The sequence below is a fragment of the Euprymna scolopes genome, chromosome 22, assembly GCF_053919585.1.
Source record: "Euprymna scolopes isolate OS-2025 chromosome 22, ASM5391958v1, whole genome shotgun sequence".
NCBI lineage: Eukaryota > Metazoa > Mollusca > Cephalopoda > Sepiida > Sepiolidae > Euprymna > Euprymna scolopes.
This window is the reverse complement of record NC_136503.1, coordinates 60881424-60896356: the sequence shown is the minus strand read 5'-3', so window position 1 is coordinate 60896356 and position 14933 is coordinate 60881424.

Below are 14933 nucleotides of genomic sequence, written 5' to 3'. Positions count from 1 at the left end.
TATTAGCAAAAAATAATTTTGTTTTATTTCATTGAATAAATTGCCGTATTTATCTTTTGGAATAATAAAAAAATCGCAAATATTTGGAAGCTAACCTCTTCAATTTAGTTGGCAACAATAAATTTGTTTTTATTTCGTTGAATAAATTTCCGGATTTATCTTTCGACATATAAACTCAACTATTTGGGAGCTAATCTCTTCAATTTAGTTATGACGAACCCGTCGCTGTTATTTTTTAAGCTTTTAGGAAAAATCTTAATATAAAAGTCGCAAATATTTTGTAGATAAAGTCTGCAATATATCAATACATATGCAATGCGTAGTTCTTAAACATTACCAATGTACACGCAGTATGTTCTATTGTAAAAAAAAACTCAGTTTTGTTGATGTTTTGTCGAAGACATGATCGTCGTTGTTGTTGTCGACAAAGATCTGCGTTTGTTTATTTAAAGTTATTTCGAAAACTCTTATAGAAATTTCACAAATATTTGGAAATTAATCTCTTTAATGTATAAATACATATGTAATGAATGAATTTGAAACATCACCATTGTACATGCTGCGTGTATATGGTATAAGAAATCAGTTTTGTGGATGTTTTTACGAAGGCGTCGTCTTCGACAACGACAACGACGACAAAAACGACGGCGTCATTTTATTTTATGGCATATCTGAATATAAAAGCAGCAAATACTTCGGAGCTAAAATGTTCAATATCAATTCATAAGTAATGCATGGTTTTCAAACATTACCAACGTATATGCAGGGTGTTTAATGGTAAAATAATTCAGGTTTTTTTTCGATGTTTTGACGATGATTTCGTCTTCGTTATCGTAGCAAAAGGAAGACGTTTCTTGCGATTATGATAATGAGGAGCATGGTTGTGTGGAATCGCCTTTGAGGAGACTTGGTTTAATATGTATATCCATAGGACCTGATTTTCTTTGCAAAAATGAGATTAATACAAATTAAAGAAAATCATATGCAATAGTAGATAAGTATACACATGTAAGTAAACTAAACATTTGAAGGGACTTGTGTGCTTGTCTGCAAACCGGCGGAAAAAGTCTGAGTATGTGTTCACTGCTTGAGTATGACGTGATGCATTTGGAGGGCAGTCAGGTCAAGGAAGGTTATTAACTTCTAACTAGCTTAGAAGAAGTTATGAAGTTGTAAATAAAATATGTGATAATAAAGAAAAACGATGACTTGGAGAGAAAAGATAATTATAACATTTAGAAAAAATCATTAAAAGTGTGATTTAACGATTTAAAAGAGAATTGATACAAACCTGTTTTTTATGCATTATGCAATGTTCGTTATCAGGTAAAAAGAAGATAAAAGAACACAAAACAAAATGGTAGCATCCTCTATTTATATGTTTGCTATCTTGTCACCTGCTATGCAAATGAAAGGCTTCGTATTTAAAAAAAAAAGGTTATTTATTCCGAGATAATAGACAGATAATACTAGGATTATAAGTATTAATCATCTGTTATCGACAATTCTATCTATCTATCTATCTATCTAGTGGTAAGTGGACAAAACCAGTGACCTTGCTAGGCTAATAATAGAAATATTGTTTTGGTAAAATAGGTTTAGCTCAAAGTTAATTATGTAAATAGTTAAGTGATATATTTTTAGATTTAGCTATAGATATAAGAATTTAGAAATACCAAACAATTATTAATACATACTATTTATCACGCCAAATTTAGAAAGGGGTACCTGCGGTCAAGATAAAGAGACGTGCCCTTTAATCTGTTATGTCACCAGAACTGAAAGGCAAAAACGTTAGAACAGATAGTTTTGATTTGGTGTGAAGACTTACTCCAAAGGCCGGGAAGCGAGATCAGAAAAACACACCATGTAGATAGGTAGCAGACACGTATGAACACTGAGATATCCGAAATAAATTTATATTTATAAAATATAAAGTCGTTGTCCTATGGTTAACAAAGAAGAAAAGTCAGGTATGTCTCAATCGTCTTATTGTGTCAGTGTGGTGGACATTCATCACAGTGCCCAGCATCAGGAAGACAAAGGACCTCCGGACAGAAAGGTATGAAGCATCTTCTTCTGTATATCATTCTCTGCTATACAACAAAATGAGGTAGAGTTCATTTGAATTGTTTATGATATATTTAGATTTCAGCAAATTCGACGACAATCTTCAACTTATACTAAAAATTCTTTTTTCTTTCTTGATCTTTTATCTGCGTCTTCCTTCCTTCACTCATTAATTCGTCTTTTCCTCTACACAGTATTTACTGACTTTATAACTTTTGATTCTTTTTAAAAAATCTCTTCCCTTCTCAGACCCTTACCTTCTTATGTATTTCTATACTCATATTGAATGTCATTTTTCACAACATTTCAATAGATGTAACTTCCGACCTTCTTCAAGTGTATCTTGTAAACTCGGGAATTTTTCTGTCTAACTCGCGGATCTAGACAATATTTTTAACGGAACACTTTATTTACTTCAGGGTGGTAGCGTGCTGTTAATCTGTAAGCTATAAGTCGATAGAGATCTTAAGTATCTTATTTAACTGTATTTTTTCGATCAACCGTACTGATAAATGAACCTTCAGAAGAATTTTTAATTTGCAACCGATTTTTTCTAAGTAATCTAATCTGTGCGTCAGGGATCCTTGTTGAAAATATACATATGAAGCTGTTCGTAGGTTGCATGGCCTGTAACATTGTCAGAATGAAAGTCAATATAAGAACAGTAGTCCGAAGACTCCAAATAATACGGATAACCGATCCTCACTTAAAAAAAATCTGAAACGTAAGTTGAGAAAAGTTTTCTTTTAAATGAGCCGTTTGTTAATCTTTAGAAGTAGAAACAGATTGTCAACCTAATCGGGTCGAACTGCACTAATCCAGAAGAGCATTATTTTTTTATATGAAGAGAAATACAATCTTTATGTCTATTCGTTAATAAGAATACACCTCATTCGAATGCGAGCATATTTACTGATGTTGAAAATCTGGGGGATCATGATTTTGGCGTGTGGGCATCCGTAAAAATACAATTTGCAATGATAAAAATAAAGGATTCAGTGACAAATTGAGAGATCGCTGCACTGGATAAACTTATTATGTTTTTAAATAATGGTAGAACCGTAAATAGGCAATGAAAAAAAAAGCTGAAATTGAAATAAATTTACCAACTTGGCTCAGTGGAGATAATGTAAAATTATGCCACTCTGATGCAATTCTAGCTTTCCATGGCAGTTAAATTAATTTCCTGATATGGGGGGGATTGATATTTCTATCCACTGTTTTGTTATCTGTTTTTCTTCTTTATCTTTTACTTATTTTTTTTCTTTTGATAACTTAACAAATACATTTGGGACATTGCTAGGCTGCTGCAAGGTGGGATACATCTACCATGCTCAAAAAAGTATTTGTCTCCCGGTATATCCTGTATCTCTACAAATCCATCATGTATTGAGTAGTTATGTTTAACCGGATATGGCGTATATATGACTAGTCTTTTCCCTTTCAAATAATGTCCACATCTTAATCTAATTGGTCCCGCACTCAGCCAAGTTCTAACTCCATCGCTGCAATGTTGCATCGTTGTCACTATACATTACCTCCTTTCGTCTTAGATGTAGTATTTGTTGCTACTTTTCTTTTATTAAACATTTTTTTCACTATTGTTTTCTTTCCTTTTTTTTAAATTCTTCTCTTTATTTATCTCATTTTCCCCCTATACTGTACATTAATAAGTAACAATTTCTCCTCCCATCACCCTTTTTTCCATACCGGGATTCCCTATTCTAAACCATTCTGTCGTTCTTATTTCTCTCAGCATTTTCTTTTTTATCCCCATTTTTATTTATTTATCTCATTGATTTACCCACAAATTAATTCTTTAACATTTCTTTTCGTCTTTTTTTAAGCTCATAATTTTTCTTTGATTTTTGGTATTCTTTCGTTTCTCCTCCTTTCTGCTTTGCTTTTCTTTATACATAAGTCGATAGAGATCTTATGTATCTTATGTAACCGCATTTTTTCGATCACCCGTACTGACAAATGAACCCTGAGAAGAATACTAAATTTGCAACTGATTTTTTCCAAGTACTTTACTGTGGTTACTACTGCGTCACAGATCCTTATTGAAAATATACGTATGAAGCAGTTCGGAGGTTACATCCCCTGTAACATTGTCAGAACAAAAGTCAATATAAGAACAGTAGCCCGAAGACTCCAAATAATCTGGATAAACGATTCTCACTTAAAAAATCATAAACGTAAGTTGAGAAAATTTTTCTTTTAAATGAGCCGTTTGTTGATCTTTAAAAGTAGAAACAGATTGTCGACTTATTCGGGTCGAACATCACTGATTCAGAAGAGCATGATTTTTTAATATGAAGAGAAATACAATCTTTAAGTTTCATTCGTTAAACAGAACATTCCTCATTCAAATGCGAGCATATTATTGATGTTGAAAATCTGGGGGATCATGATTTTTGCGTGGGGAGGGTCCGTGAAAATGCAATTTGCAATGATAAAAATAAAGTATTCAGTGACAAATTTAAAGATCCCTGCACTGGATAAAATTGATATTATGTTTTTAAAAAATCATGGAACCGTAAATGGGCAATGAAACAAAAAAGCTGAAATTGAAATAAATTTACCAACTTTGCTCAGCGGAGAAAATTTAATGTAAAATTATGCCACTCCGAGGCCATTCTAGCTTTTCATGGCAGTTAAATTAATTTCGTGCTATGGCAAAAATTTTATTGACATTTCTATCGCCTGTTTTGTTATCTGTTTTTCTTTATTTTCCACTTATTTTTTTCTTTTGATAACTCAGCAAATACATTTAAAACATTGCTAGGCTGCTGCAAGGTGGGGTACATCTACCATGCTCGAAAAGTATTCATCTCTCGGAATATGCTGTATCTCTACAAACCTACCAAGTATTCATCTCTCGGAATATCCTGTATCTCTACAAACCTACCAAGTATTCATCTCTCAGAATATCCTGTATCTCTACAAACCTACCAAGTATTCATCTCTCGGAATATCCTGTATCTCTACAAACCTACCAAGTATTCATCTCTCGGAATATCCTGTATCTCTACAAACCTACCAAGTATTCATCTCTCGGAATATCCTGTATCTCTACAAACCTACCATGTATTCATCTATCGGAATATGCTGTATCTCTACAAACCTACCAAGTATTCATCTCTCGGAATATCCTGTATCTCTACAAACCTACCAAGTATTCATCTCTCGGAATATCCTGTATCTCTACAAACCTACCAAGTATTCATCTCTCGGAATATCCTGTATTTCTACAAACCTACCATGTATTCATCTCTCGGAATATCCTGTATCTCTACAAACCTACCAAGTATTCATCTCTCGGAATATCCTGTATCTCTACAAACCTACCAAGTATTCATCTCTCGGAATATCCTGTATCTCTACAAACTTACCAAGTATTCATCTCTCGGAATATCCTGTATCTCTACAAACCTACCAAGTATTCATCTCTCGGAATATCCTGTATGTCTACAAACCTACCAAGTATTCATGTTAAACCTGAGCTAGTCTTTTCCCTTTCAAATAGGGTCCATGTCTTAATCTAATTGGTCCCGCACTCAGCCAAGTTCTAACTCCATCGTTGCAATGTTGCATCGTTGTCGCTATTCATTACCTCCTTCCATCTTGGATGCAGTATTTGTTGCTACTGTTCTTTTATTAAAAATTTTTTTTTCGCTATTGTTTTCTCTCTTTTTTTGTAATTCTTTTCTTTATTTATCTTATTTTTTTGTTCCTGTTATGTAAATAATTATATAACGATTTCTCCTCCCATCACCCTTTTTTCCAATTTGGGAGTCCCTATTCTTTACCATTCTGTCTTTCTTATTTCTCTCATCATTTTCTTTTTATCCCCATTTTTATTTATTTATCTCATTTATTTACCCACAAATTAATTCTTTTACATTTCTTTGCGTCTTTTTTAAAGCTTATCACCTTTCCTTGATTTTCGGTATTCTTTCGTTTCTCCTCCTTTCTACTTTGCTTTTCTCTATATCTTTTTATCCCATACTTAATTATTTCTACCACCATTAATGCATACCTACTTTCCTTAGTTCATATCAATCCTGTCTCATTTTTTCCTCTCCCTTTTTTTCTTTATCTTCTCCAAACGTCAGTCTGTTTTCTTTCTTTTTTATCTCATTCTTTTCATTGATTTTCTCTTTCTTTTTACCTTCCTCTCTTATTTCTCTTTGTGTCCGCCCAACGAAGCCCTCTCTTATTATACACTTGTTATTTTTGCGTCTAAAATATTTTTTATTCTAATAATCCGTTCTTTATTTTCTTCCTTCTTTCTTTCCATCACAATCACACCAACTTTATTTTCCTCATTTTTCACAACGATACTTTTTCCAGCTGTTCTTTTTTTTTAACTTCGTTATTTCTACCGTTCTTTTTCTCTTTCTTCTTTCATAATTGTCTTCATTGAAACAAATTGTATCCCTTAAATTATTTTTCTATTTTCTACTTAAGAAATAAAAACATTTTCCCTAGAGCCTGTCTTACTAAGAAAAACAATGAAAAATCGAGGAACCCTCTCCATTAACCTCAACACAGACACAACGATATACACATCTATAAAAGTAGAAAAAAACGTTCGCATATAAACGCGTATACACATGCTTACATAAAATTAAACGTAGTAACTCACCATTGATTGCAATGGCGTAGTTTTTTTCTTTCTGAGATTATGACTGAATGCTTGTCAATATAGACTAAAATAAACAATCAAAGTTCCTATCGTTTTGATCGAAAATAAATTGAAAGAGAAAAACGTAAGAAATCGAGCAATGATTTGTATAATTTAACATTTATTGTATATTTTATATTTACTTTGTATAATCATAATATTATGGTCACTCTCAAATAAATTAAGCTGATATTACGGGGATCTTATAACATACGTCTGATTAATGAATACGTTTGACAATTAAGGAATCTTATAAAAAGAGGCGTGACAGACAAAAATAAAAGGTATCTAGGTTAGAACTCCGAGCATTTAAAATGAGTTACACGATACAGTACAGTATATAATACACATGTATATAATCAAATAAGATTATGAATAACACCGTAATGCGAGGCAAATACCGCAACTAGGGGCTGAAAAACATCATATTCCACATTGAAACCTAAGGAAAACGGTATCCTAGGGCAACTGAACTCCGGTGTTCTACTGTGTTGTAAAAAATGAACCCAGGGATGATGAGGACGAAATAAACGGTCTATTGTCCAATTAGAATAAAAGAGTCGAGAGTTATTCTTTGTGTCATGTTCCTTGAGACTAGTTCTACAACGTGTTGTTTCCGAGTGCCATCGTTAACTGGGTTCAAAAACAGCCCACAGAAAATGGACTGCGATTGATGAAAGTATGATAGATCATGAAAAGGAGGGGGTTGTAAAGAGATACTCCAAAATTTTATTCTAAGGAGAATATGATGAAAGTAAAGATAATTTTCGTGAAAATATATTTTTTATATCAACTTTCTTTCCATTCGTAACCAAGAGTGCCCAACAAAATAATGTTTCCTTAAAAAGAGAAAAGGTTATATATATATATAATAATATAAATATACAAGAAATGAATGTTACTATAGTCAATAAAAGTTACTTTTATGGTAGAAAAGTTAATTGGTTTGTATTTTAAGTAGTTTATAAAATAATTTTCTTTTTGGTTCACGAACGAGTTTTAAAAAATCAAAAAGGCAGCGACTTTAAAATGGAGGGCCCCGTTTTCAATTTGAAAGAGGGGCATCTGAGCATTCTGTGTTAACAATTTAAGAGAGTTCCGTCAACGTAAGGACTATTTATAAACATATTTTAATGTTTTCCCTTATTTTGTGCTGAAGGAATATTCGATTATGGCATGGGTAGTGTATATAAAAATTAATTTAATTAGTTATCGCCTCAAATTTCGTTTTAATTTCGGCTCGTTGAAATTATTTCAAGTAAGGAGCATTAAAATCTATTTCAAAACAAACAAAAACATGAACTGTACTTTTAGTGACTATGTTAACATTAATTTCTTGTATATTTATTTTTTCGGGTAGTCGTTTGTTGGCTTTTCTGCTAAACACTCTTACTAAATAATATCGACGAACTATCGAAAAACAAAGAAACAAAAACAGATTTGAAAAATAATGAAGCTTTACTTACTTTAGTAAAATAATCCGAAACAGCAAAATGGGATATTAAAAAAGTAAACACGTAATTACTTTTGGTTTTTTAAAGCAAAGAATCTATATAAATATGAATACGAAGACAATGGCGCCCTTTTCAAGCAGTACAGCTTCATCTCAGTTTTACAGTGTTGAACGGTGTAGTATTGCGCCGTGGGATTCAGGGTTGTACTATTGTAATGTATAGAATCGCAAAAAGGGTTGTAATCAACTGCATTCCTTCTAGTATACTGACAAAAATGCTTAAACAGATATATAAATAAAAATAAAAAGGTTATGTAAATGTTTTTAAAAAGACACATAATCAAGTGAGCAGAATTTTTACTTCTTTTGACACGATAACAAGTAACATTCTTATTTTTTATTATTTATCTATTTATCTATTTTCAAAAGAGTGCCCCGTTCAAGTGGAGAAGGAAGAAAACAGAGTTATGCAAAATTTGTGTCGAGAATTGTCTAAAGTTCCGACTTTGTTTTTGGCTTTCACTTTAATAAGAACGTGAATTTATGAATTGAATTTATTCGACACAATATGATTCCACTAAAAAAATAAATAAAAGCTAACCTGAATCAAGATTAAAGCTTAAGTGTTATTGTTGACCCTCACCTCTTTTAAAAAACCTTGTTAAACTTTGTTACATATTTACATTCTATGGAGGTCAAGCGCGAACGAACACCCAATAATTTTATTATACCATATTTCTTCAAACTGAAAAATAATTATCAAAGTATACTTACGCAAATAGATATGAAAATCTTTGTTAATGTTTGTGCAATATTTCTATGGAGTACAGGCGCGAACGCAGACACCACAATGTTATTATACCATCCCTATATAATTTGAAACATACTTATCAAAGTATTCTTATGTACATCTTTATCAAAAACACTTGTAAACGTTTTTTTTATTTTTATTTCCATACTTTGGGGGCCAGGCGCGAACTGAAACCCCACAATTATTATGCACCTCCGTTTTGCCAGATCAAAAATACCCATTACTGATCCTCGATACACCTTCTACCATTATATTTAATCAGTTTTTCAAAATAGTCAACCATATAGTTGCTTATTCGTGACCAGACACACACACATACGTTCAGCTTTATATATATATATATATATATATATATATATATATATATATATATACACTTTCATCAGTATTTACTGGAAACTTATACTTATAATAGAGGATACTATTTTATCTGCGACTTTAGGTATGATAAATATATTCCAAACATAACAGTCACCGAACTACTAATCAATCAACGGACCGACTGACAGAACCTCGCACAAATCGGTTAGGATGCGATTTTCTTTATTTATTCAATTGGTAAGAAATAAATTAGAAATGACTTATTTTTTCTAAATTTTGTCATAATAAACAGGTGTTCGTTGGCCTGTGGTCCACGGCGCAGCAAAGCGCCTGCAGACGTAATTATACGTGTCACGAATTTATCAGATTTTATTGCAAAATGGGAACATTGCAAGTAAAAAAAACAAAAAAAGATCAGGACAACGTAAGAAAGAAACTGTCATTCTATTATACATATTTCATGAACTGAAGAAAGTAACTTCATTATTTCTTTTGTTCTATTCTCTTAAATGAGCGATTTATTTTAATGTTTAAATCATGATCTTAATTTGATGGGAATTAATCGCTTAATACTTTCGTTTCTATGTAGTACTTTTTAGGTATATAAATCTTTATCTAGATACGTTGTGGTTTTGTATTACATTAAGTAAAATAAAAGGAAACAGACTGAAATTCTTATGAGAAACTTTTCGTCATGCTCATTTAGCAATAACTAAAAAAAATTCTTCTTTTTATTTAGCTAAATGATTTGTCTTTTCCAGCTTTTCCATGAATGGCTAATTTTAAGGAGCTAACAAATTTTGCATAATTTTCACAAGCGTTGCAGAAATTTGTGAAGACACGTTTTCCTCTACCAAAGTATTATATATATATATATATATATATATATATATATATATATATATATATATATATATATATATATATATATATATATATATATATATATATATATTAGTGTTTGGACGATTTATGTAAATCGAAATCGGGAATCGGAAAAAATTCGAAAATTTGAGGGGTCTATCTGCATCGGAAGAAATTCTGCCTATTTTTCGATGCCAAAACCGATTCCTTTAATTATCTTCCATTTATTTGATTTTGTTTTTAAAAAAAACTTCAATTGCTGGCAATAATAATAGAATAATCAATATTTATTAATTTAAACATTTATTAAAACAAAAATGTATAGATTACCTCCCGCACGTGTTTTTCGTTTGAGAAAATATATGCAAATTTAAGATGTTATTTTACGGTAATCAATGCAAAATAACTATTTTTAGTCATATATTTAGAATCGGAATCGATAATTACAGTGGAATCGAGAATTAAGTATGGAATCGGTAATTGTATCGGAATCGGAAAAAATACTGGAATCGCCCCATCACTAATATATACACATACATATATACAAACGCATACATACATACATAAAGCTGTACTATCTTTCCATACTGCAGAAATCTCTAAAATTATCCTTTTATAGGTTTTTGAGAGTACTTAGCACAAGATTACACTTAAAATTCCAATAAAATTGTAGCTTCAAATATATGAAGAAATTATTGTTTAAAAAAATTGATGGTTCACTTTTCTTTATTATTTTTACGTAAAATTACCACTCAATATATGCCCATTTTTTTAAGGTTCTGTTTTTATTTTGTTTTATTAAGGTGTGACGTATATGCTTGCCTCGTAGACCAACACAAGACTTACCTTTAAATAATGTTTCCCAGAGGTCTTTGGGTGTGCTTAAAACAAATATCGGATGTACATTTTTCACATATAAGTATTTTTCCAGGTATTAAGCAAAAAATTTGCGCCCTTGCGTTTAAAACAATGACTACCACTTATAAAATAAAGAATTACATTGCTTAATACTCAGAAAAATACTTATTTGCAGAAAATGTAAATGGCATATTCGTTTTCAGTATACCCTAGAAACCTGAATAAAAACAAAATTTTTTAATGTAGGCTTTCCGCTGGTCTACCATGACACAATAACCAAATAAACATCACCCTTAAAAAAATCAGACGACCCCGTCAAAAAGGTGGCTATAAAGTAAGTGTTCATTTTACATTAAATTAATATAGAAAAGTGATCCTCTAATTTAAAAAAAATAATAATGTCTTTATGTTTTAGAAACTAATTCGTTTCCTTGCATTTTAAACGCTATTTTCGTTTTCAGCACCATCGAAAACCTTTTACAGTGGTGATTTTAAAGGGTTTTTTTTTGAATAGTAGAAAAATACTGCACCTTTACAAATGTGTCAATCATGTTTCGTTTTCCTAGTTTTGCATATGGATTACAGATTATCTGATATTCCCCGAAAACATCTGGTCTTGATGGAGAGGAGACTAAAACTGCAATGGTTTCAAATGATTTGAAAAATAAGCAAGAGGAGACTTGATTCTAAATATTTCTCATATGTTATATCTTCTTTTTTTTTTTTTGGTTTTCATGCATAAAGTAAATTTCACAGCGCCTAAGGATTATTATGAAGGTACTGGAGATATTCATAATCGTAACCTGATCCAAAATAGGGATGATATAACATATTAGAAATACTTGGAATCAAGTATCTCGTTGCTGTTATGACACATCATTTGAAACATTAGTAGAAAGTTTTAGTCTCCCACCCAAGGCCAGGGGTTTTATATATTATTACCGTTTTATCTACTTAGTTACACATGTTTTGATTACCGAATCGTATCAACGATCCTATAATTTCATCAGACTTTACAGAAATAATTATTATGATTGCCCAAATTTTACCCGTCTCATGCTCTTTTTTCCTCCCTTTTTCTCTCTCTTCCACCCTTCTATTCCTATCCGTGTCTGGTTTTATATTTTAAACTCCCCTCGCCCTTTACCACCTTAAAATTAAAAAAAAAAAAATCTTAACTGCTGCTGATGTCTAATTGAAGTTCTTTTCGAAATACGTGTATCTAAGCAAATAAAACGGTAATAAAAAATATATATATATATATATATATATATTTGTCTCTGCAATATTACTGAGCACTCTCTTCAGGGTTTTACTAATTACCATTTTTGCTCTCTCCCTCTCTCTCTCATATATATATATATATATATATATATATATATATATATATATATATATATATAGCGGCAAAACAAGTCCGCATTTGTAATTTGTGCAAAAAACTGCAAATTTTTGCAATGTTGAATGCTTAAACAACCTATACCTCATTTGATTTGTCCTTTATTTTTTTTATTATTCTACTTTTTCATATTTGACTTTTAATTTAAGTATTTTATTAAAAAGGTCTTGCTGAACCATCCTCTTCAATACTCAAAATCTTTCCATCACTATCAGGCTCTATGCTATTATCTCACTGACCGTCTAACATGCATACACCTATATCCTTGAGTGGCATGCAGGCCTTTCTAAGTAATGAATCATTTCTTAACAAAGAACAGCCATTATGCTTTGCATATACTGCAATGGATATAAAACGCCTGACATGCTTAAAATAAACTACATAATTGATTTGATACTTCGTCATCCACTATTGGTAAGAGAGTTATTCATTTGTATAATATAAGAGATCCTTCTTTTGTTCTCTGTTGAGAAATGGTCGGAGTATTTAGTGAACAAGTCTTTGTTGTGTAAGTTGCTGATTTATTTATTGTTATCCGGGTCAGCAGTCAATATTTTTTATCGTTTCCTACGCTTCGAAAATCCATGGGGAATCGCGGAATTTCTATAGCACTAGTTTATTCATGATGTTGTACTTAGTTCATTGCATTTATTGTTCATACACATACACACACACAGACACACGCACACATAGACACACATACACACATATATATATGTATATATTTTTATATCCTTACTTTAAATAAGAATACAGCAAGAAGCACGGGGTTGTGAGTGAAAGACAAAGGGGTTTGTTTACAAGGGAATAAATGTGACATAAGAGTTACTCGACATATTTTCTTCGTCTCTTCCTGTCCGCTTTCCTTCTCTCTCAGTCACGTGAGAGGGTATAGTTCATTTAATCTCTGAAGGGATGTTAGGTTATTCCATTACATCATCTTCCTCCCAAGCTAAATTCTTCCATAGAATTTTGCTTCTATCATTTTTTCATTTTTAGACTTTGTTCAAAATGATTCGGTCCTTTTCCTTGTCCTTTCACTTCTCCTCACCATTTGTGTTTGCCGACTTTTTACTTTTGGAGAGTGACTGGATTTCTGAGTTACTAGTACTTTCTTGTTTGTAGGTTGAATATGGAAGGTGTCATATAGCACTCCCATCGGTAACTCTTGGTTTCTGACTGTTTCTATGTATCGCGGTCTCAGTTGGTTAATATTTTTTTTTGTGGAAAAAAGTCTGCCCTTTTATAATGTAAACCATTCTCCCATTTTTTCTTGAGATTATGCCTTCTTCCCCAAAACTTTTCCCTACTTGATAATTTTTAAAGAAAACTTTATCCCCTTCATTGTAAATTTTGTACCTTACATTCCCATTGATACATTTTTAAATTTTTTTCTCTTGGGATTAACCGGTCGAACACCGAACGTACCTTCCTGACAAACATAATTTCGACTGGGGATAATTTAGCATTTATATTTGGATTTGGTGTTATACTATATATTGCTAAGAATTTTTGAATGCTTTTTCTTCCGTGTCGATGTTATTATTCTTTTTTAAAGCTCGTTTAAAAGTATCGACAAATCTTTCTGCTTTTCTGTTTGATCGAGGGTTAAAATTTGGTATTGTAATGTGTTCAATGGCCAGTACCTCACCTGTGAACATAGTGCCATTATCACTAAAAATTGTGTTCTGAACTCCGAAACAACTAAATACCTCGTCCAGCGCTTTTATTGTGTTTGTTACGGTAAGGTGTTTGTATTTAAAAAATTTCTGGCCATTTTGACATACTATCTACGATTACTAGGTAATAATATCCCTTCAGAGGTCCTGCGTAATCAATATGGATGCGTGTCCAGGGTACATCTGTTTTAGGCCAAGGTTGCGTCCGTATGGGGGGGATCTTGTGGCTAGTTGACAACCTCTACATAATTTCCCCATTTTCTCAATGACCTGAGCCATTACAGGCCAGTATGTGAATCCTCTCATTAGAACCGTCATTCTGGAGATTCCAGGATGTCCCATGTGGAATTCCTTTAGGGTTTTCTTTTGTAATACTTGCGGTATTATCACGTACATCAGAGTTTCATCACACATAGAAAATGGAAACACTTTTAATTCTTTTCTATTCTTTTCGTCTTGTCCCATTTTTTTAATCTTATTAATATATTTATCTGTTTTCACTGCTTTCTTTATTTCCTCAAGTGTAACAGGAAGTTCCCCAACAATATTTATTAATATATCTGTTAGGTCATTTTATTCTTTTAGTGCAGCCATAACAGTTTCTTCAAATTCAGTTTTACTGGGGATCAACCTCGACAAACCATCTGCATGTGCAATTTTACTAGATGCTACTTGTTTCATTTTGAAATCGTAATTGAGCAAAATAATACTCCATCACTGTAATCTATTTACCGTATGAGCAGGAATCCCCTTTTTCGAACCGAAAATCGATAGTAATGGTTTATGGC